This window comes from Cupressus sempervirens, chromosome 2, assembly GCF_028749045.1.
Source record: "Cupressus sempervirens isolate cs-2001-9-10 chromosome 2, ASM2874904v1, whole genome shotgun sequence".
NCBI classification, from domain to species: Eukaryota; Viridiplantae; Streptophyta; class Pinopsida; order Cupressales; family Cupressaceae; genus Cupressus; species Cupressus sempervirens.
The window spans coordinates 312,942,599-312,955,500 of NC_143119.1; the positions used below are offsets into that span (position 1 = coordinate 312,942,599).

Genomic DNA, 12,902 nt, shown 5'->3' on the forward strand with positions numbered 1-12,902 from the left:
ACAACATTGTATCAGGATCTACAACAGCTATTTGTTCTCCCTGCTCAACAACTAACTATTCTTGAACATTCATTTTCTCTGAAACAATTATAGAAAAATGAATAATATAACCTATACAAAGATATTTAAGGTGCCTACTTTCACACCTTTTGCTACTACAAGGGAACCTTTTGAAACCTTCCAATTTTTTTCATTAAAAGTAACTACACAATCCTCATCACTAAGTTGCCTTGCTGAAATTAAATTCCTACTTAGCCTTGGAACATGTCTTACCTCATGTAGTAGCCAATGATTCCCATTCTGCAACTTAATCTTAACTTTCCAAAAATTTGACAGGGTTCATTATCCCCCAAATAAATAAGCCCGAAATCCCCTTGGACATAATCAATGAATAACTTCTATGAGGTGTAGCATGAAATGAAGCACCAGAATCTAAAACCCATGAATCATCAACACTTTCTAAAGGCAGAAGCAAAGCATCCTCTTTGGATTTGTTGCTTACCACATTTTCCTCCTTGTCTCCATTTGGTTTATCTCCTTCATTTTTCTTTTGAATCCGACAATCTTTCTTTTTATGCCCTGGTTTCCCATAGTACCAACAGTCATTCGGTCCTCTCAATTGAGACCTCCTCTCTCAGTCGTTCTACCTCTTCTTTGTGCATTCAAAGCACTTCCTGATGTAGATCCACCTGAGGATTTGCTACGAGTTTCCTCACTCAAAATAACACTGATCACATAATTATATTTTAGGGTACTACATCTCGGAACATAATTACTCACAGTGATTAGCAATCCATTCCAACATTCAGGAAAGAACACAAAATCAAGAGAGCCCTAATTTCTTCATCAAAATTGATACCCATATAAGATAATTGACTTGTAATAGTATTAAACTCATTTAAATAATCCACAATGGATCCACCTTCTATCATTTTCATATTAAATAAACACTTCATGAGAAATACCTTGTTTGAAGCAGAGGGCTTTTCATACAATTTCGCTACAGTTTGCATCAACTCTTCTATTGTCTTTGCTTTTGTAATATTAAATGCCACCGATGGTGCCAGACATAATCAAATGCTTCCAAGTGCCTTTCTATCTAAAAGATCCCAGTCATCATTTGACATAGATCCCTAATTCTTGGTTTTGCCTTCCAACGGCTTCCACAAATCCTTCTGATAAAGATAGTCCTCCATTTACATCTTCCATAAATGCAAGTTCTACCCATTGAACTTGTCAACCCTTAGCTTACCCTTGTCTACCATTGCTCCTAGTCAACTGTGAGACTCCCACTCAACCGTGAGACTTTCCTACAGAGGATAACTAAAAAAAAACCTCACTTTGATACTACTTGTTAGGTTTAAACCTCAAATAAAATTAACAATTACATGCAAATATAAACAATATTAGAAAATAATAGATCACATAGAAAAGAACACAAGATACCAAGATTTAATGTGGTCACCCAAACCCTAGGCTATGTCGACCAAACAATAAGTCCAATATTATTACAATCCAATGATTACAACTTGATCGTAATCTACAATCCCTTATAGCTCAATACCACTAAAAGAACTAATTTTTGCATGACCCTATGGAAAAATCCCTAACCTAAGCCCTTTTATACACGTATTTTTCCTTGTTTAGGGTTAAAATTAGTTACAACATGTCAGCCATACATTGACTAATATAAACAATAGCCAATTGGCGAATAGTAGCCCAAAATTTTGTGCCATTGGTGAATGGCAAATAGTAGCCCCAAAAAAATTATGAAGTATGTACAATACTTTCGTGATTAGTCACCAAAAACTAACACATTATAGTCTCCCTTTAGGGCATATAACATCTAAAAACATCTAACCTTTATTTTATTAAACTTAAACAAAAGAAAAACCATTCATCAATGCATATACCACATCTTTTATGACTATAAGGGAACACACAATTTCTAGATTTATCTAATTTAAATTTTAACTTCATTATTTCAATCAAGTTGTATAACCTACAATAGTATTCAAGATCATACTAATTAAGCTATGTCATTAAGTCTTGTTTGATTGCTTGTGGGAACTAGTAGGTTAACAACTTGTTCTAAAAAGCTTATAATGCTCACATCCTAATCCTCTTGAATTTTTAGCACCACCACCACAATGCTTAAACAACAAAAAATGTGCAAGATGCACTCACTTCATAATATAATACTGGAAAGGAAAACAACATTCAAAATACTAGTATACAAAATTCATTTGCATCGATCGGCATGCAATTTTATTAGAATAAAAGAGAAATTTTAGGCATTCAAAAAATAACTCACACATCATAGAGCTTGCTTGATTCTACTCATGGTAGTGTTTTTTTAACATGCATGGTTCTTGGCGATGGAGCACTTGCACCAATAATCTCAGGTATGCATATTCATGATGTTCTTTGTTCCAACATGTTTGTCTAAGGCATTTTCCTATAGATGCATTTAACTACCACTAAAAAAAAATGTAAATATTTAGACATTCAGATTTTATTAAACTAGTGCTTGAAAATTAATAAAATAGATTCCTTTATTTTTTCTATGATGTAGCTTATCCTACAAACTTGCATTGATGACCTTGATTGTGCTCAACTTTCTAATAAGAAACATCTTTCAAGTCTCAGTTTATAACAATGAATTGTAGAACCATGACTAATCCTTGTCATAACTGAGGATCATAAAGTATTATCACATGAGGATCATAAAGTATTATAACATTTTCCTTTTTGTGAATTTTGTAGTCCTCTAAGCAATTTTGCTTGTTAAAGTAAAGTTTAGTTGTCCTCATGAAAGTAAGAAGAATTTCTAATTCATTTTGGATCAATTGCTATAGCTACAATATTCAATTCTAGTTGAGTTTGAAAAATTATGCACAAATGGTGGCATGTTGTAAATATACATATTTTGTTTCTTCTTTTAAGCAAGTTCTTGTTGCTTTAAGGGTTGAAGTGAAACATTTATTCATTTTGTACCCATATTTTAACCCATAATTTAATATTACTTTGACTTGACATCAAGATTGCAAAATGATGGCTTAGACTTAATCATTTTTCTCTTACATAAGCTCTTATGGAAACATATTGCAAGTCCTTGAAAGAAGATTTTTGTTTTATTAAATAAGCATTGAAACACATATTTTTGGAGGTCAAGTTGTGGGTAATTGCAAGAAGAGACACAAGGTTCACCTCACAAAAATGAATATATTGGCTTTCTTTTGTATTTATGAATATTAAATTGATTTTTTATACAGAAGTCCAAGTTGTTTCACTTATTGAATGTGAAGGTTAGAAAAATCATATTCCTTGCAAAAAAAAAGCCTAAATAACCTAAATCATGGTAAAATAAGACTTATCAATTTATATTTCAGAAAGGTAATTAAAGTATTTTAACTTATTGTATATGAAGGTTAGAAGAATCACATTCCTTGCAAAAAAAATCCCGAACTAACCTAAATCATGTTAAAATAAGGCTCACCAAAATTTATATTTTAGATAGGTAACTAAAGTAGTTATGATGTAGTTAAAAGGCCAGTCATCAAGGTGAGCCTATAAATATAGGCCCATTTGTAATATCATCAATATTAATTCAAATAAGAGTCCCATTGAGCTAAGTCAAATAGTTTTCATCAAACAGATAGACACAAAGATTATAATATAAATCCATGAGGTTCTTATGGTGATACAACATTGCTTTCCCTCAATGCTAGAATGAATCTTGAAATGTCCCTAGAAAAGAATAGTTGAAGTAGAGGTCATGCCATGGACTAAACAAGCGATTATGTTCTATTTGTTACAAATGAAATCCAAAGTAACTTGGGTGTAGGTAAAACATGTTGGTTGTGCCATAACACTACAATACATTTGTCACTGAGAATAGGTTTCATAAAAAGAAAATTGCACTCTAGTTCAAAATAATAATAGACTAAACATTTATAAAAATACGGAACTTTCTTTCATTGCATGAGTTCATTTTGTGAGCATTGGAAAGTACCCTCCATCGACTCCTCATCAACTCATATGTCACATTATTGAATTTGAAATAGGATAAATAAAATAATTATAATTATAATTTACTACATTTAAAATTATTTATATTTCTTTTATCTCCATTTATTTAGGTTTTTACTAACTTAGCTTTTAATTTTAATTTCTAAAAAAATGGATGATTTATATCTCCAAATATTATAATTTAAATAAATATTTTATCTGGTATATTAAATTATTTTTAAAAGTATATTTTATTTATAATAAGATTTAAAGTTTTAACTTGTAGATGGTTGTCAATTTTAACCTTGATGAATAAAAGTTAACATTAACACGCTCACACCATCCCACTCCACCCATTGTACCATTGTAGAATGCTTATCAACATTAATAACATGAGAAGGCATGGCATTTCCTCTCACTTATCTCCTTAAATATTTAATCAAAATAAAAAATCTCTATTTCTAAAGTTGAAGGTAAGTAGTGACAAAATATAGAATCTAACAATAAGAATGCAACTTGATTGAATATCATATACATTACTATCTCCATCATCTATTGAGCCTAGTGAGTAATTTATCCCTATATAATGATATAATTGGATTGTAGTGTATGATTAAGCTAAGAGAAATTCATAGTAGGGTGTCTCATTCCATCTAAGGCTAGAAACAATATTATTTTAAGACACAAAATAATAGCTTAAATATCTATTTTAAATCTATAAGCAATTCCTTTGTTCAAGCAATGTGCATACAGTCCGAAGAATGGGTACATTTGACTGTACTCAAGCTTATGTATATTGCTAAACCATAAACATCTAGATGTCACAATCAATTTTTCAAAATAATAAAATTGAATAATTACATTTAAAAGAGTCTAAGTGTTTTCTTTCAGAAATGCAAGAGGGCCAAAATTGACATTACTAAAACAAATTACTTGCATCGAATGGGGCATGGTTCACTATGGACCTTTCTCACAATAAAAATCATTATTGACATAACTTACTTTAAATATAATTTTAAAATATTAATAATCAAAATTATTTCATGTCATTAATGTAGTAATAATCTAATAATGAACTCGTGCTATTGTAATAATCTTTCCATATAAAAGTATTGATCTATAAAAATATGTTCTACACCGTTGATGGTGTGTAACATAACAACTCATTACCCCCCATGAGAAACACAACAATATCTCAAACAAAAGTCAAAAAGTCATGGTAGATTTAAGCAAGTTGTATAAGGGATGCATACAAGAGTTCATTCTAGGTGTTAGGGAGACTAGGTAACCACCAATGGCTATAGTCTGAATTAGCCTTTGGATTCCTTAGCTACTGTTGACTGAGTTCCAAAGTGTAAAACTAAAGGATGTGCACCTACCCTGTATCCCAATAGCTTTATGATGTATGGAGATTAATACAAGTCTTCTTCTTCCCAAGAACATATTCCAACATTGGAACCTGAGGAGGCATTGCTGGTAGATCCTCAATTTTCTTAAACAATGCCAACTACTTGTAATAATTCTTTGATTTCTTTGGACTCCATTATACATGGAATTCAATAAACAACCTTGTTCACTCCTCTCTAAAGATTAAAAACTCAAAAACTCTAATCTAATAGCATAAATGGAGTAATTGCAGACATAATAGGATGGTTTACCCCACTAAACCCAACTGGCTCACTCAAAAGCATTAACTGAAATAGGGAAGAGATTTTTGTACATCTAGATCTCTTAAACTATAAATTGACAAGAGCTTAAACTATAAATCAACAAGAGCTTAAAGCTAAGGTTTCAGTATTTGGGCACTTATAGATCTCTCTGTAGAGGTCGTAGAAAAATGTATCATTTTAAAACACACACCCATACCCATTATGTTCACCCCGATAATTGCTCACCAAAATATACCAGCACTTGTGGTAAAATATTCTAATAGTTATTAGAATGTCCCAATAGTGTTGTAAAAATGGGTCAATTACCAACCAAAAAAGCTAAAAAATGATAAACTATTAGTACATGTGTGATCAGTTCTTAGTCAGCTATTAAAGTATCTATGACATGTATCCTATTATGATCATTGAACCCCTAACAACTAGTAGACCTCTTCCCCCTAATTGAAACAATTAACTTATGTAATTTGTTGGTGTAAATAAGTATTCACTATTTACACTTACTTAAGTTTTCTTAGGTTAGTGCATTATTTTATTATTTTATTTTGTGAGACACTTAGGAGTTTGCACACCTTTTTGAGTTGTCATGTTGACAACACAGGAGTGCATAATTCTATTTTAGCACATGGTGTGTACAATATTGATTTGTGTGTCACACCCTTGTAGGCTTATCCTCTCATCACCATACTTACTTCCGTGCTTAATGGAGGATAACCCATATCTAGTGGACATGTGACTGGTTGTATGACAACATGGTGTTGATTTCAAGGCATTCTAGATGTATCTTAGAGGCCTTTATATACAGGCACTCTTAGTGTACTCTTAGCATGGCATATTGAATATATCATCATTCTGATCATACTATCTCTCTTAGTCTACAATTGTGCTTGTGTTTGAGTTCTTAGTTCCTGGGTGAACTTTTTCTTTAGGAAATTTTTTACATTATTACCAAATCTTGAATGTTATCCCCAATGTAAACTCTTGCATGTTACCCCATTGTAAACTTTAAAGTACAAAAAGTTCATTCATATACACTAGGTGTGTACAATTTTGCATTGAAAAGCTACAATGACAATACATTTAATGAAAGACTTGTTGATGGACCTATTAAATCTCATTAGGTAAGAATTCATGTGAATAATCGTACCTGTAATGCTAACACAACATGGAATGAGTGAAGATGGTGGGTTCTTTTGGATCAATATTTTTAGACACCCAAGTGTTCAAAGCTCTCTTATAACCCTTCAATGGATACATGCCATTGTACAATTGATTTAGTATCTAAATCAAATCTCATCTATTCAAAAATAACACACATGCTTTCATTTACATATTTTTATTGATGGGAAAATCATAATAGCAAATTTCCCATGGCAGAGTAATGGTAATGCAAGTCTTATAACTTGTAAATATTCCTAGAAATAAGAACTTGGCTTGTTTATTGCAGAAATTTCAAAACTAAGTTATATCTTACGGATAAAAGATTGTTACATATATTATATTCATACTTATGAATAAGATGGTGTGTGAACTTAACATGAAACAAAATCTTACCCAAAAAATATTCGGATTTGAAGTCCAACAGTCACATGATTGTCTGTTCTCCCTCTTGACTCTTCATATTCATAGAGTTCTATATAATGGTTGTGTATAGCCCATGTGATGTATGAGATAATTAATACAAGTAATTCCCTACTAGAGTGTGGATGTAGGCAAGTTTTTCCAAACCACGATAAATCTGTGTTATTGTGTGTTTCATCTTCTTTGATTCAATTTATTTGCTTGTTATTATATTTACAATTGGTATCAGAGCCAGTTTGGCTTGAGCAAAGATGGAAGAAGAAGATGATGCTGATTTTATCATTGAAGAATTTCTTGAAAATTTAAATTTTGTTGAAGAGGAGTATGTTGAAGCAAGTGAGGATGAAGTTGAGGCTGAAGAGGAAGATGCTGAAGAAAGCGAGGATGAACTTTATGAAGTTGGTGTTTATATGACTGACGAGGAGTATCAAGAAGAAAGATTTATGAGGTTGAAGGAAGAGAATTTCCTCCTCATAGACCAATGCCTACATTATAAGTTGGAGGTTTTGTGTCACATAATGAATATTGAAAAAGATAATTTTGAAAAAGAGTGGGACTTTTTTGAAGAAATTTTGTTTCTAGAAGAAGAGAATACTAAGAAGAGCTATTTAGAAGACCTTTACCTTGCAAAAATGTATGACTCACTGAGAGCAAAGTTTCCTCTTGGTGAAAACCAATCAAGATTGCGGATGCCTGGCAACTGAAGATCTAAGGAGTGTGGGGATTATAGAGCTCAAGAAGGCTAGTGAGAGTCAGGAGCTCAAGGCTACACATGATCTAGAAGCCTTTGGCATGTCAGAGAATAAGAACTTTGATGATTTATTGGTGTAGATTGCAATAGTAGAAGCAAAATGGAATGCATTAACTGTAGTCTTCTCTATGAAAGGTGGTGTGCAAGAAGGTAAAGGGGCAAATGATGTTTTCGAAGAAACAATCAGTATAAAAGGTAATGCCAATATTGTGGCCATTGCAACTAAGAGAAGAGTTCGGTGTATTAGCCGAGAAGAGGGTAAAAAAGCCCAATTTATTTTTGAGTTTGCAAGAAAGAATTAATCTGCACATGTGTTTGGAGTACATAACACTTCTCTACCTATTGAGAGTCCACAGTGTCATGGAAAACAAAATTGGGAGGACACTTGTAAGATACAACCTCCTCAATGTTGTGAAAGGAGGAGATTGGATGATGAGGGGGGACAATATCATTTCCCATTTTCATTATGCATAGACAGTAGATGATATTAATTTGCAAACACATCTCCTTGGTGATCATTTAATAAAAATACATTCAAATGTGCAAATAGAGAACTTGTTTGGAGAGGGTCACGATGGAAATTATGTGGGTATGATATTGTTTAATTCTCTGGTTCAAAGTCTAGGATCAAAACATGGTTTTAAAGATCATTAGTGTCCGTTCAATTTGAATGTTGTAAGTTCACATGATTGGAATTTTGAAGGAGATCACAAAAGTCCAATCTTTGCTCAGTGCTCAAATATTGATTGGGATTCTTATAGAATAAACCACAGTGAGAAAAGTCATCAAGTGCTACTAGTCATGGAAGACTTTTGCCACAGACTAGTGAGGATAACTTTGCCCCCTACGCAAGTCCAGAGGATAATATAATTTGTGACATACAATAGCACATAGACAATGTTAGCCCCTCAACCCAAAACATCCAAAATGAATTACCCTTAGACTCCTCTTCATGTGATGCTAGAAGCTTTAAACAATTTGGAAGACCATTTTAATGATTCACAATATCATACACAACCTACAGATAATTTTTTTGGGTCAAACAGCGTATAAAGTGCTATTGATTATGGCCTGGGAGGCCCTTTTACTGGTCATCATGAAGAAAGTACCATCAATTTGCTAACTGTTCAAGAATGGATAGATGCTTATGGCACAGGGGAATTGATAAAATCTATGGTAAAAGGTGTATTTATTGAGTATGTAAATGTAGTCATACCAAAATTTGTAGAGAAGGTAAGAATATATACAACACATCATTTGGCTATCCTCTAGCCACGGTTTCTTCTTAAATCCCAGCTGCATATGCAGAGAATGTATGAGGAGCATCTTGTCATAGAGTTAAATGATGTTATGGAGAGACTGAAGGAAATGGGTGCAAGAAAGGTGTTTGGAAAAGTGAAGAATGTTACAAGTTCTTTTGAGGACAAAGAAATATATTGTGCACTGTCAAAATTGGAGGAGAATATATTTTTGAGTTTGATTTAATGTGGAGAAGACTCATTAGGAGTGTGCTAGAGCAAAGTCTGGCGGCCTTGAAATCGTCTCAAGGCTTCATTGTCCTCTGAGATTCTAAAAAGTAGCAGGGAATGCCATGATGCATGGTTGTGCTAGTTGGACTTCAGGAGGGAGATTGTTCGAATTTGAAGCCCAACAGTCACATGACTGTCCATTCTCGCTCTTGACTCTTCGTATTCGTAGAGTTCTATATAATGGCTGTGTAGCCCATGTAATGTATCAATTAATTAATACAAGTAATTCCCTACTGAAATGTGGACGTACACAAGTTTTGCCGAACCACGATAAATCTGTGTTATTGTGTGTTTTGTCTTCTTTGATTCAATTTCTTTGCTTGTTATTATATTTACAAAAATATTTATATAACAACAAATATCTACTATGTAAACCTTAAATCACTAATTTCATAATCCCGGGTTCCTTACGCCTTATCTTAGCTGTTGCGAGTCCACCAATGTGAGGACTCAAAGACCAGAATATTCACACCTTTACAGTATGCTCCATTATTTTCAATGGAATTCAAATGTAGAATTTTTTCTCCTGTTGATTGGTATTAAAATCAACCAGAAATGGGGCCCAGAAATATTCTATGGAAGCCTCATAGTCCTGCAACACGAGAAGATGAATGGAATTTTAGACCTGCATTAAATACCTAACAAAATTTCAAGCACAAGAAATGGATCCAAAGCATAAGTCTACCAAGAATTTGAATGTTTTAAGTAGAAATCCATCTGTGAAAGATCTCTTGCCGTTTGGAATCACTACACTCCGTAGGCAGACCATGGATTGCTATTTGTTTCGGCTTGTCGAGTCCCCAACAAACATAAATCTCTTTCCTCTCAATCTTTCCAGCATATCCCTTGCATTGAATCTGAAACAAAAGAAACACCAATAGATCATATTAAGGATATCAAATGGAAGCATGGATTATGTTATGATTCAATATTCGAATCTCATCTTCAGATGGGATTGCGATGTCGAAACCTTAGATAAATGTTGCCATGTCTTGATAGCATCTGTATTTAACCGTGTGAACAACTTTTACCATCCATAAGCTATCAAGACATACTATCATGGAGAGTGCATTTAAATAATGTCATTATGAAATGGCCCAAAACAGTGCCCTACATATGTCAACAGAACATGATAAATCTATTTCCCAATCAACTTGAATCCCTCATTATATAAGCCTCCAAGAGAACATAGAAAAATCCATATAGAAAACCTTCCCCAAAACCCAAAAGCTTCAAAAGGAAAAAAGAAAAAAAAAGGCTTATTGCTAATTTTGTTTACCTAGGCTTGGAACATCCATATGGCTGCCATCTCCATTTTCAATAGTTAGAATCTGACCTCCCATTTTTTATACAGTTAAACTTCAAGTCAATGTAAAGGCACTGGGCAGCCTAATAAAGAGGATAGGAATCATCATCCACTCATAATCCCTTAAACAAGTTACATTCCATTGCAGCCTTCACTTCATTCTCCAGCACCAATGAACCATTACCAGATGTTCACTGATACTGCTCGAAATCATTCGTAGCAGCGCCATTGTTGTGGCAGAGGAGGCAGGACAAAAGCACAACAAACACATTATGTTCACTATAAACAGAATAATTTGATTCACCATGATATATCCATGAACTCAAGTTTATTCTAACATTTATATATCCAAATTCCTCTGAAAGCCTCTAAGTTCTCAGCTTTGACAAGTATTTTTCAAAACTTACGAATATTATACCCAAAATGATTTGTATCGAAGTGAACACATTCATTGGGTATTTCCATCTACGATTTACCAACACCGACTACATGACAAACGAATAGAGAGGCAGTCCAGAAGCAATAGCTACTGGCAAAGGGAAACAAAGTTGTCTTAAATGGTTGTCACCTGTTACAAAACAAGAGTTGCAGACACAAAAAAATAAATCGCATATCAAATGAGACTTTTTGTGACCAGAAAAACCCTGCAATATTTTTAAAGTTAAATTTGATTTCATCACTTGTTCTGAGGATCACTTGGAAATATTTCCTATGGCTCTCATGCTCATCATCATCGTATTTATATAGGCATGTATGGCAGTGTTACTACAAGCAGATTGTTAACACTTCCCGACCAACATTTCTCCACTTAGTCAAAGAATTAGCTGTGCACCATCCATTTTACCCCTGCTCATGACGATGGTATCAAACACAGCTCAGTGATCTCCCTCTTTTGCATGTCTGGCAGTCTCGATAAATAGCATTATGGCTGTGCTCCCTCCAAGCACCTCCGTGATGGCTAACCAACATCGTTGTACTGTAGAAACCCCGTTTCTAACATACTGTTTACCATACCATTTACTTTGCCGGCCTGAACAGGACATTTCCCAGGGAAGGATCACCAGAGAAGTAATCTATCCGCTTATTATAGAATAAAAGGAGACTATTAGAGAAAGAAGAAATAGGAAAAATTATTGTCAATACATATAATAGAAAACAAAGGAAGGACATGAAAGGGGGCGGGAAATAAAATAATTTGGCGCACTTTACTAAAAAGCTTCTTACTGAAAGAGATGGATGGAGTGGATCAAAGACACCAACTAAAAGATAAGAATTCAATTCATAATGTAAAATACAAAGACATCAAGTTGTGCTACAATACTCAATACATAAGTAAAATCTTATTACAAATCTTTAGAAATCTTTAGAATGCTACAGCATTCCATCCACTCATGATCCACAATGAGAAATATGAGAAACCCAAAATAGGCTCTACTGAACACAGACCCAACTCATTCTATTTATAGAGAAATACATATTAAATGCCATTTACACTATAGGAGGAGTTAGCTATAATATTAATGAAAGGCAGTTGGAATGGATAGTGGAAGACGGCTGCACATGTTGCATGTGTGTTTCTAGAGAGTTCTTTGGTCTATGCTGACCAAGCCTGAGATAATTAATTTAACATCTAACATCCCCCCATAAATTAATTATCATTTTTTTGTTTTTCAAAAATCCCCCCATAATATAGAGACGATGGGTCTTGGCCTTAAGCCTTCTTAGGTACCCATTTACAAGCATTTATCAAATATTTATTTTGTTTTCCTTGCATCACAATCACTTTGGGTATTATGGTTTACCCCTAACCAATGCAGTTCTGAAGTCATTTAAGGCTCACCACGAATTCCACAAACATCACAAAAATGGTTTCAAGATCACCATAAACTTTGCTTTCAAATGGTTTACAAACCAAGCACTCATTGGTTCTAATCATTAGGGGGAAACTATCATCTCTTTGGCTTTTCTCCTTCTTGACCTGCATCAAACTGATTATTGAGTGCATATAAAAAGAAATCCATCTACCGAGATACATGGGTGCCGAGCCACTGTACTCG

The 12,902-nt window shown here is 33.6% G+C and overlaps 1 pseudogene; it reads right to left on the reverse strand.

The window, feature by feature from the left end:
* Positions 1-5,236: 5,236 nt before the first annotated feature.
* LOC149572350 (protein trichome birefringence-like 36) lies at positions 5,237-11,033 on the reverse strand (annotated as a pseudogene).
* Positions 11,034-12,902: the final 1,869 nt, after the last annotated feature.